General features: G+C 32.3%; 1 pseudogene; it reads left to right on the top strand.

The window, feature by feature from the left end:
* Nucleotides 1-10,875: 10,875 nt before the first annotated feature.
* On the top strand, nucleotides 10,876-16,414 carry LOC135151634 (probable serine/threonine-protein kinase PIX13; annotated as a pseudogene).
* The last annotated feature ends 7,680 nt before the right edge of the window (nucleotides 16,415-24,094 follow it).

Genomic DNA, 24,094 nt, shown 5'->3' with positions numbered 1-24,094 from the left:
AGTCATTTATACTGTGAACACACTGGAAGCATACATGGCGCAACATTTGACCTGGAAGAAGTCCAAGGAGTGATAACAGTGGGCAGTCACCACTGTTGGGGCGCAAGTTTGGTTAAGATAGTTTTATTCTAAGTAAAACTATCAGTACAACCTGATGGCGCAACAATTGACCACAAGTCAAGGCGCAGGTTGGTTAACTTTTAACCAGGAGAGAGAACAGGGAGAGTTGGTACACTCTAGCGCAAGTTCATGTTACTGGAAATATTTCTAAGTGTATACACACTCTTCACTCTGTTGGCACAACTACAGTCAAGCGCAAGTATTGACCAGGCGCAGCTTTGACTTCTCCAATGAGTATTGTAGTGGCGCAAATTCAAATACTTAGATTTATTTCTAAGTAAACTCTACTGTGGAAGTGGAGCACTGGAGCACAAACTCTCTCCCCTGGCGCAAACTCAATATATATATATTTGTATATATTCTTGCGCCAACACAAGTTACTTGGCGCAAGTTTGTTATACATATATATACTTGTATATATATTGGCACAAGGTGACTAGTTGTTAACTAAGGTTAGTTAATGAGAAGCCTATAAATACTTGAGATGTGGGTTCATAATTTGTAACATACTCTCCACCACCTTTATGGTGGAATGGCTTTGTGCCTTGCACACTACTACACACAAATAAACTCTAGCTTAGTTTTGTATTATATATATATTTAGAAGCTAGGGTTTTTGAGTGAAAGTAGTAGTAGCCATTGTAGCCAACCTTCGGGTTTGGATTTATAGCACCTTCGAGGTATTTATCAATATACAGATATACCTTGGAAAATATTGTGTGTTGGTTTAATATTTTCATATCCTCAGAAACCGACCCAATAAATATCCGGAACCCGAAACCCATTACAGGATTGCAATTTATTTATCCGCAAGATTCGAAAGAATTTTAAATTGTAGTGAGTATCGTATTCAACCCCCCCTTCTACGATACTTTGGACCTAACAATATATTTAAGATAAAATAAATTTAATGTTATAAAAATCTTGATGTAATACCAATACTAAATATATAAAATTACAAAATTGGGCTATAATTCATGGTGAAAAAATGAAAATAAATTTATACAGGTAATTAACAATTTGAAGCACGACGAATCTTAATTTTATTTGTGTTTTTTTTTTAAAAGTAATCATGTTCTTGTATTGTCACCTTCCGCCAATTTTTTTGGATTGATTGTGGACAAAAACATCTAACTTAAATCCGTGAGGTTTTAGTATTGAGAGAGAAGAGGTTATGTTTAGATGATCCAAAACCTTACCATCCATAGGGGTATTTATAGGTGCATAGAGACTTGTGTTCTACTCTTTCCCATAATTAAATAATCTCAAACAAAATCAGATTAAAACTTTCAGGCCACTATATTCCGTAAATAATCTGAAACAAAATCAGATTCTGAAACTTGCTTCTAATATACCCGAAACTAAAAAAGGTAGTTCTAACTTTTGATATTTTTCATCCAAAAATTCCGGAAAATTAGAAAAATAGAACGGAGCGATGTGAGAGACGCCACATACACGCCCCTCGCTTCTCTTTTATATAAGCATACTAGTTGAGAAGCCGCGCGCTGCGGCGGTCTATAAAAATTATATTAATGATTCAAAATTAATATTTGTAGAATAAAATTAATTTGCGGCGATTTATAAAAATTATATTAATGATTCAAAATTAATATTTGTAAAATAAAATTAATTTTTATATTATAAACATCTTGATGCAATACCAATATTAATATTTAAAATTGCAAAATTGGACGATAATTCATGAGTGAAAAAATGATAATAAATTTCTACATGTAATTAACGATTTAAAGCACGACGAATCTTAATTTTAATTGTGTTTTTTTTTTTTTGAAAATTAATCATGTTTTTAACCAACATTGTCATTAACTTTTCCAAAGAATACTTCTTAGACATATACACCATTACCTGCATATAAAAAACATACGGTTCTTTAACGGAACTGATTGATTACATCTAGCCATATACATCGATCGCCAAATAAAACAGACAGTAAGCTTGCAAACAACAACAAATACGTCCGATGAACAAACCAAATATTTTAAAAGAATAACCAACAAACATATATCACTAACAGTTAATTTATTGACCTTTTTATCCATTAATATCATGTCATAAGTATATTCTTCTCCCGTGTTTGGATTTGTCAGCTTCCACATACGACAAACTCTTACTCTTGTCAATCAATCATCTTTATCGCCGTTCAAAACATCTATCATAGTATAACTCATTATTGTATTAGATGGAGAAGATAAATAGGCAAAGAAAAATCAATATACTCATATAAAGGAGAAATCAGATTAATTGATATGGTATATATTTTGACATAAATTTTATAAAGCGACAGCTTTCCAGGATAAAATGGACTACGATGTCGTTGCATAAGAACGACACCACCAGCGAGTAGGGTGGTGGTATTGAGAGAGTGTAGGTTGTGTTTATATGATCCAAAACCCTACAACCTATAGGGGTATTTATATGTGTTGTGTGCTACTCTTTTCCATAATTGAATAATCTGAAACAGAATCAGATTAAAAAACTTGAAAGTTATTATATATATTCCATAAATAATCTGAAATAGAATCAGATTAATTTATGTCAAGATATATATCATATTAGTTTTTATTTTTGATAAATAATCTGAAACAGAATCAGATTAAAAAACTTGCAAGCTACTATATTCTATAAATAATCTGAAACAGAATCAGATTAATACTTGCAAACTACTATATTCCATAAATAATCTGAAACAGAATCAGATTAATTTATGCCAATATATATACCATATAGTGAATAAAGCCGCGCTTCGCGGCGGCGTTATGAACTTTTTATAGATTTAGACAAAAAATTATTTTAGCTACTTTCCCGTCAAACATAATACTAATAGAAAATTTATTATTATTTAGATAAAAATTAATTTGGGACGCCCTCCCCTCAAACACAATACTAATAAAGAATCTTTTTTTTATAAATTTTGATACGAAATAATATTATAATTGCATAAAAGTTATTTTGAGTCGTGTTCCTGTTAAACATATCATTAATAAAAAATATTATAATTAATATAAAAATTTGTTTAAGTGGCCATCATGTCAAACACAATACTAATAAAAAAAATGTTTGACCCGCCCTCCTATCAAAGACAATATTAATCAATAATTATTATAATTATGATAAAATTAAATATAATAATATATATAGAAATTAGTTTGAGCCGCTCACTTGTCAAACACAATGCTAATAACAAAACATTATAATATAGATATTAGTTTGAGTCACCTACCGTCAAACACAATACTAATAACAATTATTATAATTATGATAAAGTTAAAGATTATAATTGGATAAAAATTATTTTAAATTGTGGCTCCGTTTTAATAAAAAAATATTATAACTTAGATAAAAAAAATTATTTTAGCCGCTTTCCCGTCAAACATAATACTAATTATAAAATTATAATTATAATTGGATAAATTTATTAAATTTCATAGATTTTAACTATTATATTTTTCTTTAAGAATCCTATTTCTTAATTGTTTAGAATTATCTTTTTTTTAAGATTCCTATTTCTTCACTACTTAGAATTTCATAGATTTTGGCTATTATATTTTTGTTAAAATTTCTATATCTTAACTACTTAAAATTGTATCTCTTTTACTATTACTATTTTTTTTAGCTACTTTACCTATTTTCTCTCAAAAAAATAGAAATGTAAACGGAAAGTTTCTAGAGACTCCACGTAGCCTCCCGCGTATCCTCTCAAGAATCATTTACGTTATGATAAAATTATTATCATAATTGGATAAATATATCCATTTCATAAATTTTAGCTATTATATTTTTCTTAAGATTCCTATTTGTAAACTACTTAAAATTTCACAAATTTTAGCTATTATATTTTTGTTAAGATTCCTATTTCTTAACTACTTGAATTATATCTCTTTTACAATTACTATTTTTAGCTACTTTACCTATTTTCTCTCAAACAAAATTAGAAAAAATAGAAAAATTAACCGGAAAGTCTCTAGAGACGCATTAAGATTCCTACTTCTTAACTACTTAGAATTATATCTCTTTTACGATTATTATTTTTTAACTATTTTACCTTTTTTTTCTCAAAGAATTAGAAAAATTAAACGGAGAGTTTCCAGAGACGCCACATCACCGTACTGCATCCTTCTTTATATTTTTTTAGATATATAATTTGAGAAAAAGTAATCAAATAAGAATATAAAATTTATAACTTTTGAAAATAAGAATTGTATTTTTCTAAATTGTATTTGTTCTATAAATGTTATTTTGAATAAATAGAATCCTACTCTTTTATGATTCCTAAATAAGTAAAAGAATCGTATTATCTTTGCAATCCTTTTATCTATAAATACTTGAATCTGATTTTTAGATTATAATTTTATATTCTATTCAAAATTTAAAAAAATTATAATACTGAATCGAACAATTCCAGAGACGATTTATATTACCATTCCTGAGTCCTCTGAGAGTTGTCACCAAGATATCGGTATCATACAACAAAGTTGCGAGTTTGTATTCAGTAGACAGTGAGAAAAACTTTTCTCCTAATAATGTGCAGGGCTCGTGGACAACTGACAAAAGCTCCCCTTCATCAAACGGTCTGCTATTTCAAAAAACTCAGACTCAGTGATCAATAATCTATCATATGTATGCATGACTACCAAGAGACCTGTATTCGGTAAGAGAGGTCTATGTGCAGGTTCAATTCAGTACAGCGAAGATTTTTCCCCAGTTCTATGCAGGACTCGTGGAATACTATTGGGAGCTCCTCATCCTCAAATAGCTCTGGCTCTCGTACAACTCGGCAATCAATAAATATTATCTAAAAAAAAGTTGCATTACTTTTAAAATCTAATAAGAAAAGAATAATATTACCTTTAGAATACCTGATTTTTTGAAATATAATAATATTTTAAATCCGAAATTTAAGAAAAATTAGAAGACTGAATCGAACAATTCTAGACGTGATAAATTTTGATATGAATCAGTATTATAATAGCATAAAAATTATTTTGAGTTATCTTCCCGTTAAACATATCACAAATAAAAAATATTATAATTAGTATGAAAATTTGTTGAAGTGGTCATCCTGTCAAACACAATACTAATAATAAAATTAGTTCGAACCCTACTCCCATAAAAAACAATATTAATTCATAATTATTATTTTTAGGATGAAATTAAATATTTTAATTTAGATCAAAATTAGTTTGAGCCGCTCTCTTGTCAAACACAAAACCAATAACAAAACATTATAATTTAGATATTAGTTTGAGTCGCCTTACTGTCAAACACAATACTAATAATAACTATTCTAATTATGATAAAATTAAAGATTATAATTGGATAAAAAGTATTTTGAACTGTGGTCCCGTCTTAGCAAAAATATATATTATAAAATAAATAAATAATTATTTTAGCCACTTTTCCGTCAAACATAATACTAATAAAAAATTTATTATTATTTAGATAAAAATTAGTTTGGGCCGCCTCCCGTGCCCGTCAAACACAATACTAATCAAGAATCATTTACGTTATCATAAAATAAATATGTGATTCCTATTTTATTTGTTAATTATTTTTATTTTATGATTCCTATTTATTAGTTTAAAATTATTATTCTTTTATGGTTCTAATTTTTTGCTATTAGTTTTTTAATGATTATTATCTTTACAATCGTTTATTTTTTATTCGAAATTTAAGAAATTTATATAACTAAATTGGAAATAAAAATTGTACATATTACCTTACAAATCTTAAATATAAATTGTATTTTATCTATGATTATTAGTTTAATTAAATATAATTCTATTCCTTTTGGCAATCTTAAATAAGAAAAAAATTGCATTGCCTTTAGAATTCGGAAAAAAAGGATTATATTAATTTTGGAATCTTTCAGCTTGATTTTTTAAATTATAATTATAATTGGATAAAAATTATTTTGAACTGCGGTACCGTTTTAACAAAAAAATATCATAACATTGAAAAAAAATATATTAGCCACTTTTAGGTCAAACATAATACTAATAGATAATTTATTATTATTTAGATAAAAATTGGTTTGGGCCGCCTCCCGTGCCCGTCAAACAAAATACTAATCAAGAATCATTTACATTTTTATAAAATCAATATATGATTTCTATTTTATATATCCTATTTTTTTGTTAATTATTTTCATTTTATGATTCCTATTTATTACTTAAAAATTATTATTCTTTTGTGGTTCTAATTTTTTTTGCTATTAGTTTTTTTTTAATGATTATTATCTTTACAATCTTTATTTTCCATACGAAATTTTTAAAAAAAAATTATAAGACTAAATTGAAAATAAAAATTGTACGTATCACCTTACAAATCTTAAATATAAATTGTATTTTATCTATGTTTGTTAGTTTAAATAAATATAATCCTACTCTTTTTAGGATTCTTAAATAAGAAAAGAATTGTATTATTTTTAAAATCCAAAAATAAAAGAATTGTATTAAATTTTGAAATCCTTGAACCTGATTTTTTAAATATAATCCTATTTGTTTTAGGATTATTACTAAATAAGAAAAAAAAAGTGTCATGTTTAGAATTTAATAAGAAATACTAAATAAAAGGAAAAGAATTGTATCATCTTTAGAATTCAATAAGAAAAGAATTGTATCACTTTTAGAATTCTTGAACCTGATTTTTTGAATTATAACTATATTTTCTCTCCGAAATTCAAGAAAAATCAGAAAACTGAATCGAGCAATTCTAGAGACGCCCGCATCCTCCTTTATATATTGATATATTTATTGATGATTGATGATTGATTGATATTGATGATATATTGATAATTGATGTAGTTGTGTAAATAATTTTGATAAACTCAGCATCCCATTTTTTTAAAAAGGGGCCCATTCATTATTTTACCAGGATTTTTTTTTCATATTGATTAGATTTTTTTTCATTATTTTTCCTCAAACACCTAAGAAAGTAAGAATACAAACCTAATTAAACTACAACTCGGTGATTGCATCCCTTTCTCCACGCAACTACGTAACTCAACGCTTATTATAAACTAGTAGAGAAGCCGCGCGTTGCGGCGGCCTATAAAAATTATATTAATGATTCAATATTAATATTTGTAGAATGTAATAATTTTGTGGCTGTTTAGAAAAAGTATATTAATGATTAAAAATTATTATTTGTAGGATAATATAAATTTTATATTATAAAAATCTTGATGTAATACCAATACTGATATATAAAATTGCAAAATTGGACTATAATTCATGGTGAAAAAATGAAAATAAATTTCTACGCGTAATTAATATTTTAAAACACGACGAATCTAAATTTTATTTATGTTTTTTTTGAAAAGTAATCATGTTCTTCCATCGTCACATTCCTCCAATTTTTATGGATTGATTGTGCACAAAAACATCTAACTTAAATCCGTGATATAGCGGTCTATAACTACCATTGCTTATAACAACCTTTATTCTTTAATACTGTGTAAACAGTATTCACTTAAAAGTTGCTTGAACGGAGCAAATTGATAATGCATGAATAATTTTTTCATGTGTACAAAATATTTCATATAAAAATAAACAACAACAAACATGTCAGATGAACAAAACGAATATTATAAAAGAATAACTAACAAACATACATCACTAATAGTTAATTTATCGATATCATCCATCAATATCATGTCAAGACTATATTCTTCTCCTGTGTTTGGATTTGTCGCCTCACACATAGCTGTCTATAACTACCTTTGCTTGCAACAACCTTTATTTTTTTTTAATACCGTATAAACAACCTTCACTTATCGTTGCAGAAGAACGGCACCACCGAGTTAAAAATCGAGCAAAAGAACTATCATCAGAGAGAAGGGTTATGGTGTTGAGAGAGTAGGTTGTGTTTAGATGATCTAAAGCCCTACAATCTATAGCGGTATTTATAGGTGCAGAGAGACTTGTGTGCTACTCTTTCTCGTAATTAAATAATGTAAAACAAAGTCAGATTAAAACTTCCAAACTACTATATTCCATAAATAATCTGAAACAAAATCAGATTCTGAAATTTGCTTCTAATATATCCGAAACTGAAAAAGGTAGTTCAAATTTTTGATATTTTTCATCCAAAAATTCCAGAAAATTAGAAAAATAGAACGGAGGGATGTGAGAGGCGCCACCTACACGCCCCTCGCTTCTCTAAATTTTTCTTGACATGTTGCTTAAACATAAACCACTTAAGTTTCAGCTCGGAGTTTATTAGGCATAAAAATGAAGACTGCTGATACAGAATTAGATGTGTAACTTATATAGTAATTCATTTTCATTTGACACAAAAGATCAGAAATTTAAATGTGGTATATTAGAAGCAAGTTTCAGAATCTGATTTTGTTCCATTCTGGAATTTTTTATATAAAGGAGAAGCGAGGTGTGTGTAGGTGGCGCCTCTCACATCGCTCCGTTCTATTTTTCTAATTTTCTGGAATTTATTATTTGTTATTTTACAAAATAAAAAGCTACATATGAAAATAGACTTGATTTACCTTTTGATGATATTTTTTAATTATATGATATCTATAAATTTCAATCAAATTATGTTAATTTGACTAATCAAAAGTCAAAAGGAACTTATATATTGAGACGGAGGGAGTAAATAAGTTGTTAGAATGAAAAGATGATTTATAGGAGTTCCATGATTGTCACTTGCACATGACTTAAGTTGCCTATAAATTCGTGCAGAACTACAGTCATTTCGCAAACCAACTGAGCCTCCTCATCAAAACACAAAACAAACAAACAAATCAGATTTCTGAAACTTGCTTCTAATATATCCGAAACTAAAAAAAGTAGTTCTAATTTTTGATATTTTTCATCCGAAAAATTCAGAAAATTAAAAAAGTAGAACGGAGCGATGTGAGAGGCGCCACCTACACACCCCTCGCTTCTTCTTTATATGGAAACGAAATCAGGATAAAAAATATCAAAAATTAGAATTACCTTTTTAAGTTTCGAGTATATTAGAAGCAAGTTTAAGAATCTGATTTTGTTTCATATTATTTATGGAATATAATAGCTTGAAAGTTTTAATCTGATTTTGTTTCAGATTATTTAATTATGGGAAAGAGTAGCACACAAGTCTCTCTGCACCTATAAATATCCCTATAGATTGTAGGATTTTGGATCATCTAAACACAAACTTCTCTCTTTCAATACCACAACCCTAATTTTACATCAAACATCAGTCAAGGAAGACTGTCAACTGCGAAAAGAAGGTTTACTTTTTCTTTCTTCGATCCACACCACTGTTCCTGGGATCATTCTTTGCAAGTGTTATTATAAATTGTAGACACGTGAAGAACAATTCTAGCGTCGTGTTAGTGAATTAGTGTATGATGATGCGAATAAAAATATCGAAAGAGAGCAGCCATATCGCAGATGTGCATGAATCCATACTCATCAAAATCTTTATATTACTTCCCTTGCAATGCATAATGAGGTGCAGATGTGTCTGCAAAAGCTGGGCCACTTTAATTTTTCAGCCCTATTTTATAGAACATTACGATTCAACTAAATATTCGTCTCTTATTCAACTATTGATCGAGGATAGATCTTCGTTCTTGAAACCCAACAATTTATTCTTGGCACAACTTGATGAAGCTGAATGCACGGCCAATTCTCCTGCGGATTTTCTAATTTTTAACAAAACACGAATTTCTTTGAAATTCTTATATGATTTACCTGATCCTTCCTCGTATTTGCTCACAGTTTTTAGCACTTGTAGTGTTACAGGTTGTATAGCTGCATATAGATGTGGTAAGGATTTTATATCAGTCATATCGGGTCACATATTTAACCCCGTAACAGGTCAGCACATTCTTGTGGATGATACTGCGAGTAGGCATCGCTGGTGGGCTTGTGCTTTACTCTATGTTCCAAAAACTAAACAGTTCAAGTTGTTGTATTTTCATCCTTCGGGATTTGATAAGGAAGAAGTCGAAGTTGATATACAAACAATCGGGACAAATTCGTGGAGGAGCATGGGAAAAATCCCTTTTTTTTACCCAGCACAACGCCAGCTTCCTACTTATGTAAATGGATTATACCATTGGATCGACCCTAGGAAACATATATTATATTCCTTCAACGCAGAAGAAGAGGCATTCAAGCAAATTCAGACTCCCCCTCGTATCAAGTCTTTTATGAGTTCGAACCTTGGACTACTAAATGGTTGTCTTTGCATTTGTATGAAGTCCTATATCATTGAGTTGTGGGTGATGAGTGAGTATGGTGATGAAAAATCATGGACTAAGAAGTTTGTTCTGCATAATCTTGCAATTGTTCCAGACAAGATAATAGAGCCTGTGAAATGTCTGGAAAATGGAGAGATTGTGATACTGTGTTTTCCTCGTCATGCCATATGTTACAATCCAACTACAAAAAGTCGCAAATATATCAGATTTGGTGATAAAGAGTGTATCAGATACGTACCTTTTTCATATAGTCTAAGCCTTAAAAAATTGCTGCGCCTGCCATAGTGTACTAATGTTAGTCAAGCATCGGTCTTGTGACCGGTGAAGTATGCCTTTCGGTTAGTATGATGAGTTTTAGTATATCTTGAGATGTATTTCTGATTTTATATCAATAAAACGATCCCTCGTTTTAGTCAGAAAAAATATATATAATCTTCTCCTATTACAATGACATGGTAATTTAATGTTAGTTAAATTTTGTGAATTCAAGCTTAGATGTATATATATATATCATTTCTTCCAATTGTAGGATTGATAAGCTTCTGCATATTCAAAACACTTTCTTGAGATGAACTGTTTTTTCTTGCATTCCTAATTGTGCAACACATACCTGGCTTACAAGATGTCAAGTTTAGCCAGACATATCTCATACTTATGATAATCTTTGCAAAATTAGTGATAACTTTTACTAGTTTATTTAAATGAGAGAATGTTCTTTGATCAATTAAATCTTACTTTATTGCTCCAGGAAGTTGCAAACAAATTTCTTCTTTTTTCCCTTTACAGTCTTTCATTCATACAGCAAATTCAACTCCTTCATATCTCTCTCTCTCTGCCTTCTATGCTAAATTCAGCAAAGTATTCTGTCAGAGAGATTTTTTGAGAGAGACAGAGAGAGATTGTTGAGATGGGTAATTGTTTGATGAGCTCAAAATCTCATGGTGCTGCTGAAAAGTCTGTTTCCAACATATATTCGAATCAAAGTACCAATCCAGATACCACTAGACCTTCCACATACACTACAACTTCTGGTTAGTCTCTGTGTATTTCAGCTTAGAATATCTGTTTGCCTTAACTGCCTGTATTATTACATGTTTTTTGTTTGCCTTAGCTTCATTTTTGTCTTGGATAGTGTATACATGTGTTTAGTAAAGAGGTTCTATGCTATAATGTGTGCACAACATGTTTTCCGAAACAATATTCGCGCTTTCAGAACATGTATGGTCTCCGAGGTCTCTGATTTATGTGGTTTCGATAAAAGTCATCTGTCTGGTTAATTTGGAATTTTTTTTGCTAAATTAGTTTTTTCCAATTGACTTGAACTAATGCAAATTAATTGGTATTACTTTTAGGGACATTGAGTAACACAAATGGTGGAGGCTCCTCTGTCACCAGCAGCAGTGCAGGCCAGCAAAGTCAGAGCCAGTTTTCCATGGCAGCAAGTTGTGGGACTGGGACTTCTTCTATGGGAGAGATTTTGGCTACTCTAAACCTCAAGGTTTATAGCTTTTCGGATTTGAAGAATGCCACTAAAAGTTTTAAAAAAGATACTGTGTTAGGTGTGGGAGGTTTCGGGACAGTTTACAAGGGTTGGGTGGATGAGAACACGCTTGAGCCCTGTAAGGCTGGCTCAGGGATAATGGTTGCTGTCAAGAAATTGAACCATGAAAGCGTGCAGGGATTTCAAGAATGGCAGGTAACATTTGATGACTAATTAGAGTTCCCTCTATGCTTGACATGAGAAATTTCTGAATTAATGTCTTCCTAGCCTTAGATGATGACATATTTTGCTTATAAGTGTTTGGTTTCTTCTTCACTGAAATGCAGCCAGAAGTAAAGTTTTTAGGAACTCTTTGTCATCCCAACTTGGTCAAGTTATTGGGATACTGTGGGGAGGATCAAGAGCTCGTACTCGTATATGAGTTTATGCAGAAGGGAAGCTTGGAAAACCATCTTTTTAGGAGTAAGAACTTGAAGTGAAATTAATAACAAGCAAGAAATAAAAATTTCTTTGAGTCTTCTTTGGTGATAAAGTGTTCTAATGATGGATTCTGTTGTTCAGGGAGTTCTGCTACTGAACTACTGTCATGGGACAAACGGCTAAAAATAGCCATTGGAGCTGCACGGGGACTTGAATTCTTGCATAGTTCAGAAAAGAAAATCATTTACTGAGACTTTAAGGCCTCCAACATACTGCTTGATATGGTGAGATTCTAAACAATCCATTTCTCAGCATTTGACATAACAAATTGGATCATGAGAAACCGATATTAGAGAAAGAGGGAGGGAAAAAGAAAATAGCTACTAAATAAGGATTACAGTTGCTATAATTTATTCTCTAAATCTTTGCTTATACCCATGTTAATTCATCAATTCATAACAGTACGAGCTGCTATCTTTATCTGGAGATTCATAAAATCTTCTCACCTTATTTGTTGTGCTCTGACAAAAATGCACTTGATATCTGGAGATTTAGTCCCCCTTAAGTTTTGTTTTAACAATTTTAATCCTGGAGCATGATCAAGAAACTAAGTCGTTCCCCTTGCATACGTTTAGTGCATCTCCTAAAAACAATAACCAATCCTCGGTTGAACTAGACAAGCGCATATCTACAGTATCTAAATCATTTGTTATTTCACAAGAGGTGCAGAACTAAATCTTGAACAGACCCTGTGTCATCAGACATAATCTCTAATGGAAATATAAAAGACACCTTTAGTATATGATTAAGCTTGTTTCTAAGAACAGATGGTAGCAGGCACTATAAAAGTGTGACAACTTTTTATTTTCACTATTGTGATAATATCTAATGACAATAATTTTGTACTTTAAGAAATCAATTTGTTAGATGTTCTCATTGTGCGCGTCTTGTGTGGTTTCAAGCTTCGCTTTACAAATATGGTTTTTATGAGCTTCTGAGCAATTCTGAAAGAATTTCAGTTTATTTTATGAAGGACTATAATCCAAAGATATCAGACTTTGGCTTGGCGAAATCGGGTCCCTCGGGTGGAGATTCACATGTTACTGGTCTGGGGAATTTTGTGTTGGAATTTGTTGATATCCTTTTCGGGAAAAGAGAACTAGGGGAAAAAAGAGCAAGAAAATGCATGTGAAAAAACGTGGCAGACCCAACCCGCGCCTGACCAAAGAGGTTGCAGAGGAGCGCAAGGCGGTGAAGTGATTGCGGAATGCTGCTCGTCAGGACCCAGGTATGGTTTCTAAGATTTTGGTTCGTTTCCCAGATTTTGGTTCGTTGCCTGCATGTTATTTGATATTATTTTTGACTGGGGCATTTTCCTTAGAGTTGTGCTACTTAGGAGTTGTCCATTATGTCTCAGATTTACTTATGTACATGAAAATTTATCATCTAGATGAAAGTTGTCATTATTCATTATTTTCTCTGCGTCTAGATGCTGTTGTGGTTTATCATCTTGGCTATATTAGCTATGTATATAACTGTATATGCTTTGTGCATATTCTTAATATCTTACTTTTGGTTGGTATTAGTTGGAGTACAACTGTAGTGTGACAAATATATAAACATTCATTCAGTTAGATTAATGCATTGAGCTCCCTCCTTCCCTCTCTCTTGAATTTAATCTCACCGTATTCATATCATTCTGCACGCTCATTCATTCTTAATGTGCATTTGTGCCATATTTCTGCGGCTGTAGTGTCTGCCGAATTTGACAATTATTTTGATGTAGGACAACTCAAATCGGTATCCAGAGCAGGGGAGTTTAACTTGTCACAAATTTAAAAGGATTAAAAGCAGTATGGTCAATTGTTCGAATTGCAAATGGAGATGCTTCTGCAATGAGTGTTTGAGGCAGTTTAAATTTGATAGTGCTGACAGCAGTCTTGAGTTGGGCCTGAGGTTTTTACGATAACACAAGCTGCAATATTGCTCCAACATCTTCTATGTATGCGGCGGCGGCTGATAGTAAAGAGGGGGATTTTGGGAATTCCCCTGGTGGTGGTTTATTTTATGGTGATCCAGCCTGGCGATCATCATCGCCAGAGCTTGATGGTTCTGGCCTGTTTGCTAACGAACTCTGCAATGCTGTTTCTGATGTTACCCCTAGAGATGCTGTTCATTATGCTGAAGGATATAGTGTTAATAATATATCAACAAGAGGTACTTGCTCTTTCTCTCTTTTTTCATTCTTCTTTTTGTTTGCCTTGCAATTTCAGAACTTTTAACGTATAAAGATCTGAAGGTACATGCCCTTTCTTTGTTTCTATCGCTTTCCTTTTTTATTTATTGTTCCATCAGTTATGTGCATGATATATGCCCACTGTTTTTCTGCTATAGTTCGAACCAATGATGCTTAGCAATCAAATTTTCTGTCTTCAGCTAATAATATAGTTACTTGATGCGTTCTCTACTTTGTATTATGTTTTGGAGTACCTAATATACATATATTAGGTTAAAAACCCAACACCCATTGTTCAAAAAGTTGGACGTCTAACATGGATTAGGTTTGGGTATACTCTGAGATGTTTTGGACTCACAACTATGAAATTTTTGGATCCAAATTTAGACCCACGGATGTTCATTGTAATAGTCATTCTTGAACCTCTCGTCCTAATGTGACAATGAGTGGCATAAATTGGTAGTTTAATTGAGAAATATAATGTTTTTTATGCATGCATTGAATAGAAATATATTAATATTAGCATGCATTGTCGATGTATTGTTTATTAATTCTTTCTATGTATTATTTAAATTGTTTTTAGGCCCCATAAACAGACCAATATATGATCCAATTTTTTATTATTGATGTAAATAGGTGTGATCTCCATAATATTACCCCTATTAAACTCTATGTTTATATATATATTCAGGCACATTAAATCAACAAAAATAATAATTGTGTTGCTGCCTGCTGGAAGGTTAAGTAGTTTTGATATCATCGCTTGATTCAGGTTTTTTTATAAAGGAAATTCATTTGTATACCATTTCGCTGACTAATTAAACCAAAAACATCGACAAGTGATCCGCTATGAGTTATGCTGTAAGTTAATTAAATATCTACTTTAATTAATCTCCTTTTATTTTGTTACTTATTGGTATTATTGAAGTGATATTTGTTGAGGCTGATGTAAGTCACATCTAACTTTGTTTGATCGCAGAAGTTTGATGAAAGCCTACAGCAGACCACGAGGGTAACCCTGCAGTCGATAGTCTGATTTATCACCGAAGAAATTAAAAGAATCTCTTGCTCAACTTCAACAACTGCAAAAAGGAAAGGTAAAATTTCTTATGAATGACCTTGTATGTGCTCGGTGAGCCAGAAAGATAATTATTGTCCCTTCTTTTTTTGTTTGGCAGAGTGAGAGGTTGAAAAAAGTCCTTGAGTCTGTGACCACAGTTCATGATCTTTGTGCTGTCCGCGAAATAGACTTTTTTAGTGTTACGACTGAAGTCCATCCAAGCCTTATGATTCTACTGGTGTGCAATCTAAAAGCATTAGCAATGACATTTTATCTCAGCAAGAAGTCTTGGCCCTGCAAGAGGATAAGTAACAAAGTTTGCATAAGGTAACAAATATTTATACACAACTATATTAGCTGCAATCTTTTTTCAATGTAAATTTATTACTTCATGAATTACAATCATTTTTATTAGTGCCCGTGATGTTTTTTAATGTTTTTTTCTTTTTTGGTCCGCGTATGTTTTTGTCTCATCTCTTTCTACGTGATCATGAATAAGTTTAGACGAAAACTTTGGTTGTATTTATAGAGTTAAAATAGAGTTAATCTTATAAAATGTAGATTTAAAGCTAGAATTTAGTAAAAGAAAATTACCAAGTCACAGTAGACATCCATAAAATGAATGCCAAATATTTTGCACTTTTGGCATGAATAATATAAAAAGACTAAATCGGCAGGTTGTACCTTAGATCTAATAGTGCTTTTCCAAACTTGATTGATTCATTAATTCTTTATCAAGCTCATGAAACTGGTGGGTTAATTAAAGCACACATGTCCTTATAGTTGAGCTCCTTATTGACTTTGCACTCAGCGCCTTTAGGCTTAAGTGAGTAGGACACAAATGATATATTAAATCATGAAGTTCCTGACATGATTGTCATAATTGGTTTGTTAATATATTTTGTTTGATTTTAAATACACTTCATATACAATCTTCTTTTAAAACTATATAGTCAATTTTCAGCCCGGTGGTGGGCAGAGATAATAAACATCCAATTATTCTTTTCTCTATTAAAATTCTTGTATTGATAAATTATTATAAGGTTTGAATATGTAACTCCCATTGCAAGTGAGTGCAAAGATGTGGAAAATAATAAATGACTTGTAAAAATGTATGCTAAGTGCCAACGATCTTGTCAGAGCCGAGGTACTTTTAGATATATTTCATAAACAAAATGATATCATGTATACACATTTTAGATTACTTCATTGTGTGTGATCCAACATGTTATTCTGTGTCTTTTTTGTAAGATTGTAGTAATTATTTTAAATTATGCTTGTCACATTTTGTTCCACATTTGTTATAATTTATTGAGTGATTAACACTTTGCACCCCTTATGTTTAGGCGCTTTTTCGATTTGATCTCAAACAATTTTTTTTGGCAGTATGCACCCTAAAGTTTGAAAAGCGCTTCGCTTTGCACCCTTTTGACCACTCTCCGTTTAATTGACCGTTAAAATTAACAGATGCGGAGTTTACACTTTGCACCCCACAGTTTGCACTTTGCACCCCACATCTGTTAATTTTTTTTAATGAGCAATTTTTTTCTCGGAGCAATTTTTTTTTTTTTTATGTACTACCAGTTTCAATTTGTGGTTTCTGAAAGATTTCTGATAATACAAACTTATATTTTTCTTGTTATAGCTTCCCACGTTATCGTTTGCAGGTGTCATTGTGGGCATTCACAGTACTTCTAAATGCAAAATGCATTTGTTCATCATAATTCCCGCAGCCATTTTCCGAGTAAACATATCTGGATTACTGGATATCCTGTGTTATAGTGCTGCAACTCAAAGGGACCATTATTATTTGACTGACATTGCTTTGGGCTAAGCAAACAAGAAATCTATTACTGATCAAAGTTAATGAACATGTAAAATGAGTTTGAAATGTACAGTTGGTATACAATCGTAGACAACATTGCTTCTATATTGAGTTGAGCATGCTCAAATTAGGTGCCATGTTGTCACTTGGTTTGTCACTTGGTTTACCGCAATTTCCCCTTCTTTGCTATGAGTTGGTAATGGTCCTATACCAGTATTCAAGGCTGATTTCAAAACTGCACGGTGATAATGAATTGTTGTCACCAGATAAAGCTGAGAACATGTACGAGTAAAAACAGAGGAATCAGATGCAACTTCAGCTGGGAACTCCTATTAAATCACTGGCTCCACCATTGAGCGGAGGTGAGAATTTGTAAAATTCACGGCAAGCCTTAAAGATGTTGATTAAAAAGCATGGAAAATAATCACATCTGTTAACAGAAAAAAAACTCATGAAAAAAATACTCATGAAAAAAAATTAACAAATGTGGGGTGCAAAGTGTAAACCCCGCATCTGTTAACTTTAACGGTCAATTAAACGGAGAGTGGTCAAAGGGGTGCAAAGCGAAGCGCTTTTCAAACTTTAGGGTGCATACTGCCAAAAAAAAATTGTTTGAGATCAAATCGAAAAAGCGCCTAAACATAAGGGGTGCAAAGTGTCAATCACTCTAATTTATTTAATATCAAGATTTTCTTTACACGAGATTTGCTATGATAATATGCGATATTGATAGCCTGATTATTGTGCGAACATTATTACAGATAAGTATTTTTTTCCTTCCGCTTTCTAGAACACAAGGCAATAATAAGAGGCAGAGATATGTGTAAAATGTAAATTTTTATTGAATCTTTCTTTGTGATACAATGTTGCTAATATAGTTCATGTATGTTATCTTTCACAAATAATGGAAAGATAATGGAAGAGCTAGAGGTCTATGTTCTTTTGTGAACCACATGAGCTTGCTTTTGGATGATAAGTCTAGAATTATTTCAAATAAAAATCACGTGCCAGTGATAAATGGATATAGGGTTGCGGGTTTGTGAATTATATTATTTTGTGATTTTTGTGGTTTGTAGAATATCCATACTTAGTTTCATTTAATTGTTTGTATTATGAACATGCACTAAAATTATATTATATATTATGAACAATATATAACCTATATATCCTTTTGAGAGAGTTGCACTCTTCTCAAACACTCTTTACTACTTCACCCTGTTCCATACAAGTAAAGAGGTCTTTTCGCCAAGATCTCCCTCTTTTTTCAAGGTATAAACTTTTGAAAGATGTTAAAAATCATGATAGTTCCTTTATTTATATGTTTGTAGTCTTTAAAAATCATAAAATTCCACTTTATTTGTTAATATTGTTTCAGGAATCACCATCAAAAATGTCAACTGTGTGACAAAACCACTTGAATCAATGTAGATGCATTATTTCTTTTAGCAAATTCAGATTTAGTGTGTGCAACAACATTATAAAAGTGACATCAAAGTAAAATCCATAACTTACCTCGCCTCAAAGACATCATTGCAAAAAATAACCCAATCAGCACGAGGGACAAGGCCAGCCGAAATGACTACAACAGAAAGAATATGAATATCTTTCAGAAAATAACATATATCTTCTACATATATAGCCTTCTATTGCTTGTGGTAAAAATTATTTGCAGCATCATTTAAACTTGATATGCATAGACATCAAAATCTGCAGGAATATCATAGCCATGATCATACAGCTGTTAGTAGTTAGAGTCAGTTAGTGGAAGGTTCATGAATGTAAAACAAACTATTAATAGCTGGAGAGTTGGTGTTGGAGAGCAACTAGTTAGTTCATTGTTTCATTCTGTTTGCTTCTGTAAAACAGTCTCTCTTCTTCCTCCATTCTTGTAGACATTTCTGTGTGATTAATCTACGTTTATCGTTACAAGTGGTATCAGAGCCGTTCGACTCTCACCTGTGAAAACGTGGTTTTAGTAAGCTAAAACTTTGGAGCCTATATATATACCTCTACATATTTGGTGGTCAGGTACAATATCTTTTTTATATGAATTTTAATTTAGTGTAATCTGTCTGCCTGTGGCAAATACTAAAAATACTCCAAGTCAAGATTCACCATTTACTATCTCCAGAGGAAGGAGATCAGGGACACAGTAACTTCTTAAAGTATGCCGGATTTTATTACTAGGAAGAAAGACTTGTATCCAGTTAAACAAATATGTACAATATATGATTGGATTTGTTTGATGTTTATGAAAAGATATAGGCCTTGTTTGGGGATTAGCTGTTAGCGGTTAGCTGTTAGCGGATTGAAATAGATGTTTTGACTAGCGGATTGAAATAGATGTTTTGACTAGCGGATTGAAATAGATGTTTCTCCTAAAACTGTTTGGTTATTAGCTGATTGATTAGCTTTTTCTGACACAAACCAAAACCTTTTTCTAACACAAACCAAAACCTCTAACCCAAAAAGCTCCTCAAAGTAGCTTTTTCAAAATTAGCTTTTTGGGTCCAAACCTCTATTTCAATCCGCTAACTACCAAACACTTATATTAGTGGATTCTAGTGGTCAAACCTCTAATTTGGCCTCAAACCTCTAACTTCCAAACAGGGCCATAATATTCGTCACCACCAATTAATTATTAAGTATATAACATCTCAACTTCCTCTTGACATCTTCTTACCTATATTTTTAGTAGTGAGATGTTCATGAGCTGATGTCTGTCATACAATAGCTGTGAAGTTCTAAACATTTGGAAGTGGTGAAATTTTAGTAAACCCTATGTTTCATGTCACAATAAGTTCAGAACAATAGATTTTGGAATTCAGGAACTCAAACGAATCTTTTTTTACTCTTGTGATCATACGGCCAGCTGACACGGACTAAAGGCCTTGGGAAGGGAAAAAAATTATGTAGTTTTGAAGCACATCTTATGCAACAGTGGAAAACCAAAAATCACAGTAATAATATAATACATTTCTACATTATACTCACAGCTATAGACTCGATGCCTCCTTTTTGAGATGCTGGTATCGTTTCTCGGCCAACCGAAACAATATAGTGTCCTTGTAGTAGATCAATTGCATCCTTCACATTTACACGTTAAGATATCATCAGGACTGAGAAACTGATAAGATAAGTAACTAACTGAATGAAAAATAACTTCTTTTTTTAACACCGTGATAAATTAGGATATGGTTATCAGGGTACTGAGGAATATCTTTGAACATCAATCACATCATTTTCTGTATAATTCATGCAACACAAGCAGGTGAGAGGAAGTATACAAATCTATTTTTACAAATGTTTAATTTTAAAAGAATGCACACCAGGTATAGTTTATAGGTAAACTTGCATAGAATCAACAACACTGCATTTCGAAAAGGGCCTAAAACAAAAGTATTCTGTTGCTACATGGCAAGACTAATTTCAAGAAGTACAACAGCTGAAAGACAATTTTATAGGCCACATTTATATTGATGACATGAATAGATGTAAAGAATAGCGCATGAGGGCATTAGATCCGTCTTGAACAATACCTTGGAATGTACGCCGGCCACATCTAAATTCCAGGCAAAATATTTTTTGTTACATTGGAGGGAAAGAGTGTCAATGTGATTTAAATACAAATCTTTATACATAGTAAAAGGATGCATACTAAGAGCAGAATTGTTCTTTTGATCTCTTCTAATTCAGTTAGCAATGTACATCAGTTATTTACTTTATCAACTCATCTCTCTCTCTCTCTCTCACATGATTGAACCAGAATCTGGCACCCACAAGGCTGCCCCAAGACACTTGATGCGTAAAATAGATTTCGGAGTTTCAAATTTCTCTTCTAAGAGGTTCAAGCCCCCTCCAAATTTCACCCTGAATTTACTTCCTAATAATCACTCTATATTGAAAAAATAGAATACGATAATGCAATTCTTAAGAGTTTGAAAGGCAAAGAAAGGAATGTAGGTTGACGGAATGGACAATTATGATTCGATAATCGATTGCTCTCTTATTATAATATGCAGAATGTGCAAGTAGTAGGCCTAACAAAGATAATCAGGACTTTTTTCTCATAACCACTCAATTGAGGTCCATATGCATCTGACAGTTAAACTCGTCTTTTTCAAATCAACGCAAGCACATTCAGATTTATTTATATGTACTTTGGGAGACATTTTCCGTTACAGTTGTTAGTTAACTAACAGACTAATAGTATTGCATTTTTTTACTTTGTTATTTTCAATCGGTATATATATACGAATTTTTATATTCATATATACGAGTTAAACGAGATAATTAAGATATTTTGCAGGAAACTATTATCAATTATTTGCATAATGGCATGATCTCCCGTTATCTTGCTTATCTGACAAGCAATGAACATTGACGACTTGCTGCTTCCAAATTTGCTGAGTTCTTTTTGTAAATAATTAATTAAAAAAAAGTGAAATTCTAAATTTCAGAAGGGTGGTGTTGGAAATTATTTATGGCAAAAGATCAAAGGGGACAAGTGAATAATAGTGTAGTTCTAGACTTGCATATTTATATTCAGATTATATGTCAAGGCCTACTGGGAAAGGTTGTTCATATTTGGGTGAATGAATCCGAGTCACTGATTTAAATTAGTGGAGTCTTAAGCCAAGTATTATGTGTGTGTCATTCTATTCTTCCTCCAATTTACCCTGTTTATAAATATAAAACAAATAATATAACAAAAATATTAAAACACTAAAGTTAGGAAGGGAGTTCAAGGAGCACAACCAGGCCCTGTTCTTGACTGTATGCATCGTTTACGGATAGCTATTGATGCAGCAAGGGAGTTCAAGTAAGAGCTTCTGTATTCTTTCCTTTTCATATCCATGATCTACATTCGAGTTTGGGTAGTTTAGCTTATGTATTCTTTCCTCTTCTTTCCTGGGACTCGCTAATTATGATTTAGCTTTTTGTCAATTTGTGCACCTTTTGAGCAGTTATGAAATTTGCTAATTAATAAGAAATCACTATGCATATATTTGTAAGCTGGTTTAGATTGGCACTTGAAAATATACTTTGTATTGTTATAGTTGTGTGCAGAGGTTAACTATTTATTCCTTTTTGAAGTTCTGTTCCAGTGAGTAATTGTATTAGTAAAGATATGGGAGCAAGGAATACATAGAACTCAAGTTTGCATTCAATACCTCATGAACCAGAGGATTCACCATATATTCAAAAGGTGGGAGTTCCTCCAAAGCCGAGATGGTTGAAGGAAATAACATGTATATTGAAAGAAACGTTCTTTCCAGATGATCTGTGGCGCCCATTCAAGAAACCACCACAAAGGAAGAAGTTAATCCTCGGTCTTCAAACTCTATTCTCTGTACTTAAAAGGGGAAGAGATTACAATCTCTCCAAGTTTAAAGGGGATCTTATTGCTAGCCTCACCATTGCAAGTATCTGTAGTCCTCACGTAATTAATCATGCATGTTTATTTTGAATTTGTCCATGGTTAGACTCTCTAAACAATCTTGGCAATTTGTCTATACATGATATCCTCTACTCAAAACTTGCACATCTGGATCCTCAATTTGGGTTATGTATATATATAATTGTCATCACTTGGCTTAATTTAAAAAGCTTGCATTCCACCTCTTACATATATGCCTTCTGCCTTCATGGGTAGTTCAAGAGACATTGCCATAGGATAAGTGGCAGTGGTCTCTATTTTGATGGGCACATTGCTACAAAATAACCTTGATCCTGAAACAAACAAACTTGAATATCAACGCCTTGCATTTACTGCGACATTCTTTGCTGGTGTTACTCAAACTACATTTCAGGTACAAGAAAATCTAACAATATAAAACAATGTGATCACAAAGGCACTAAGATCTTCCCCCTTATTACCCCCGCCACCCCACCCCACCCCACCCCACCCCACTGACAATTGTCTATAACTATATTTTGCAAACTATTTTATTTGTATGGATTGTACATATCTGATGCTAGGGCTGTTCACGAACCGAGCCGAGTTTTGACCGAGTCGAGCCGAGCTTTAAATTTTTTCCTATCGAACCGAGCCGAGCCGAGCCGAGCTTTCTTATCGAACAAAAAAGTGTGTTCGAGCTCGAGCTCGATAACTAACGAGCCGAACACGATCTTGTTCACGAACAAATACGAGCCGAGCCGAGCCGAGCCAGAGAAAAAAAAGGCCAAACCGCTACTTTACTCTTAAAATAGCAAGCCAAATAAAATTTTAGCATGTTTTGATGGTACCATATTATAGTTGATATTCTCATGATCGATTTGATATATTATATGTTGAATTCGGTGTTTAATAACATATATATATTACGAAATTATTATGAAAATATTACTTTTTTTCGAGTTTTAACGAGCCGAGCTGGAGCCGAACGAGTTCGAGCCGAGCTCGAGCCGAACATACTAAAAGCTCGGCTCGAGCTCGTTTTCTCAACGAACAATTTTTTGTGTTCGAGCTCGAGCTCGTTAACTTAACGAGCCGAGCCGAACGAGCTCTTAATGAGCCGAGCTCGAGCTTGTTCGCGAACAGCTCGGTTCGTTAAACAGCCCTATCTGATGCCCATACATATTAAAGTGTGTGATTTAGTGATTTGTGTTTATATTCATGTGTAGATGTAGAGACACAGGAATTCTGGATGCTTTCCTACTGATCTCAAAACTCAACAGAATGTCAAAAGCTATTTCCG

This window comes from Daucus carota, chromosome 3 (genome assembly GCF_001625215.2).
Source record: "Daucus carota subsp. sativus chromosome 3, DH1 v3.0, whole genome shotgun sequence".
NCBI lineage: Eukaryota > Viridiplantae > Streptophyta > Magnoliopsida > Apiales > Apiaceae > Daucus > Daucus carota.
This window is presented reverse-complemented; position numbering and strand designations above follow the sequence as displayed.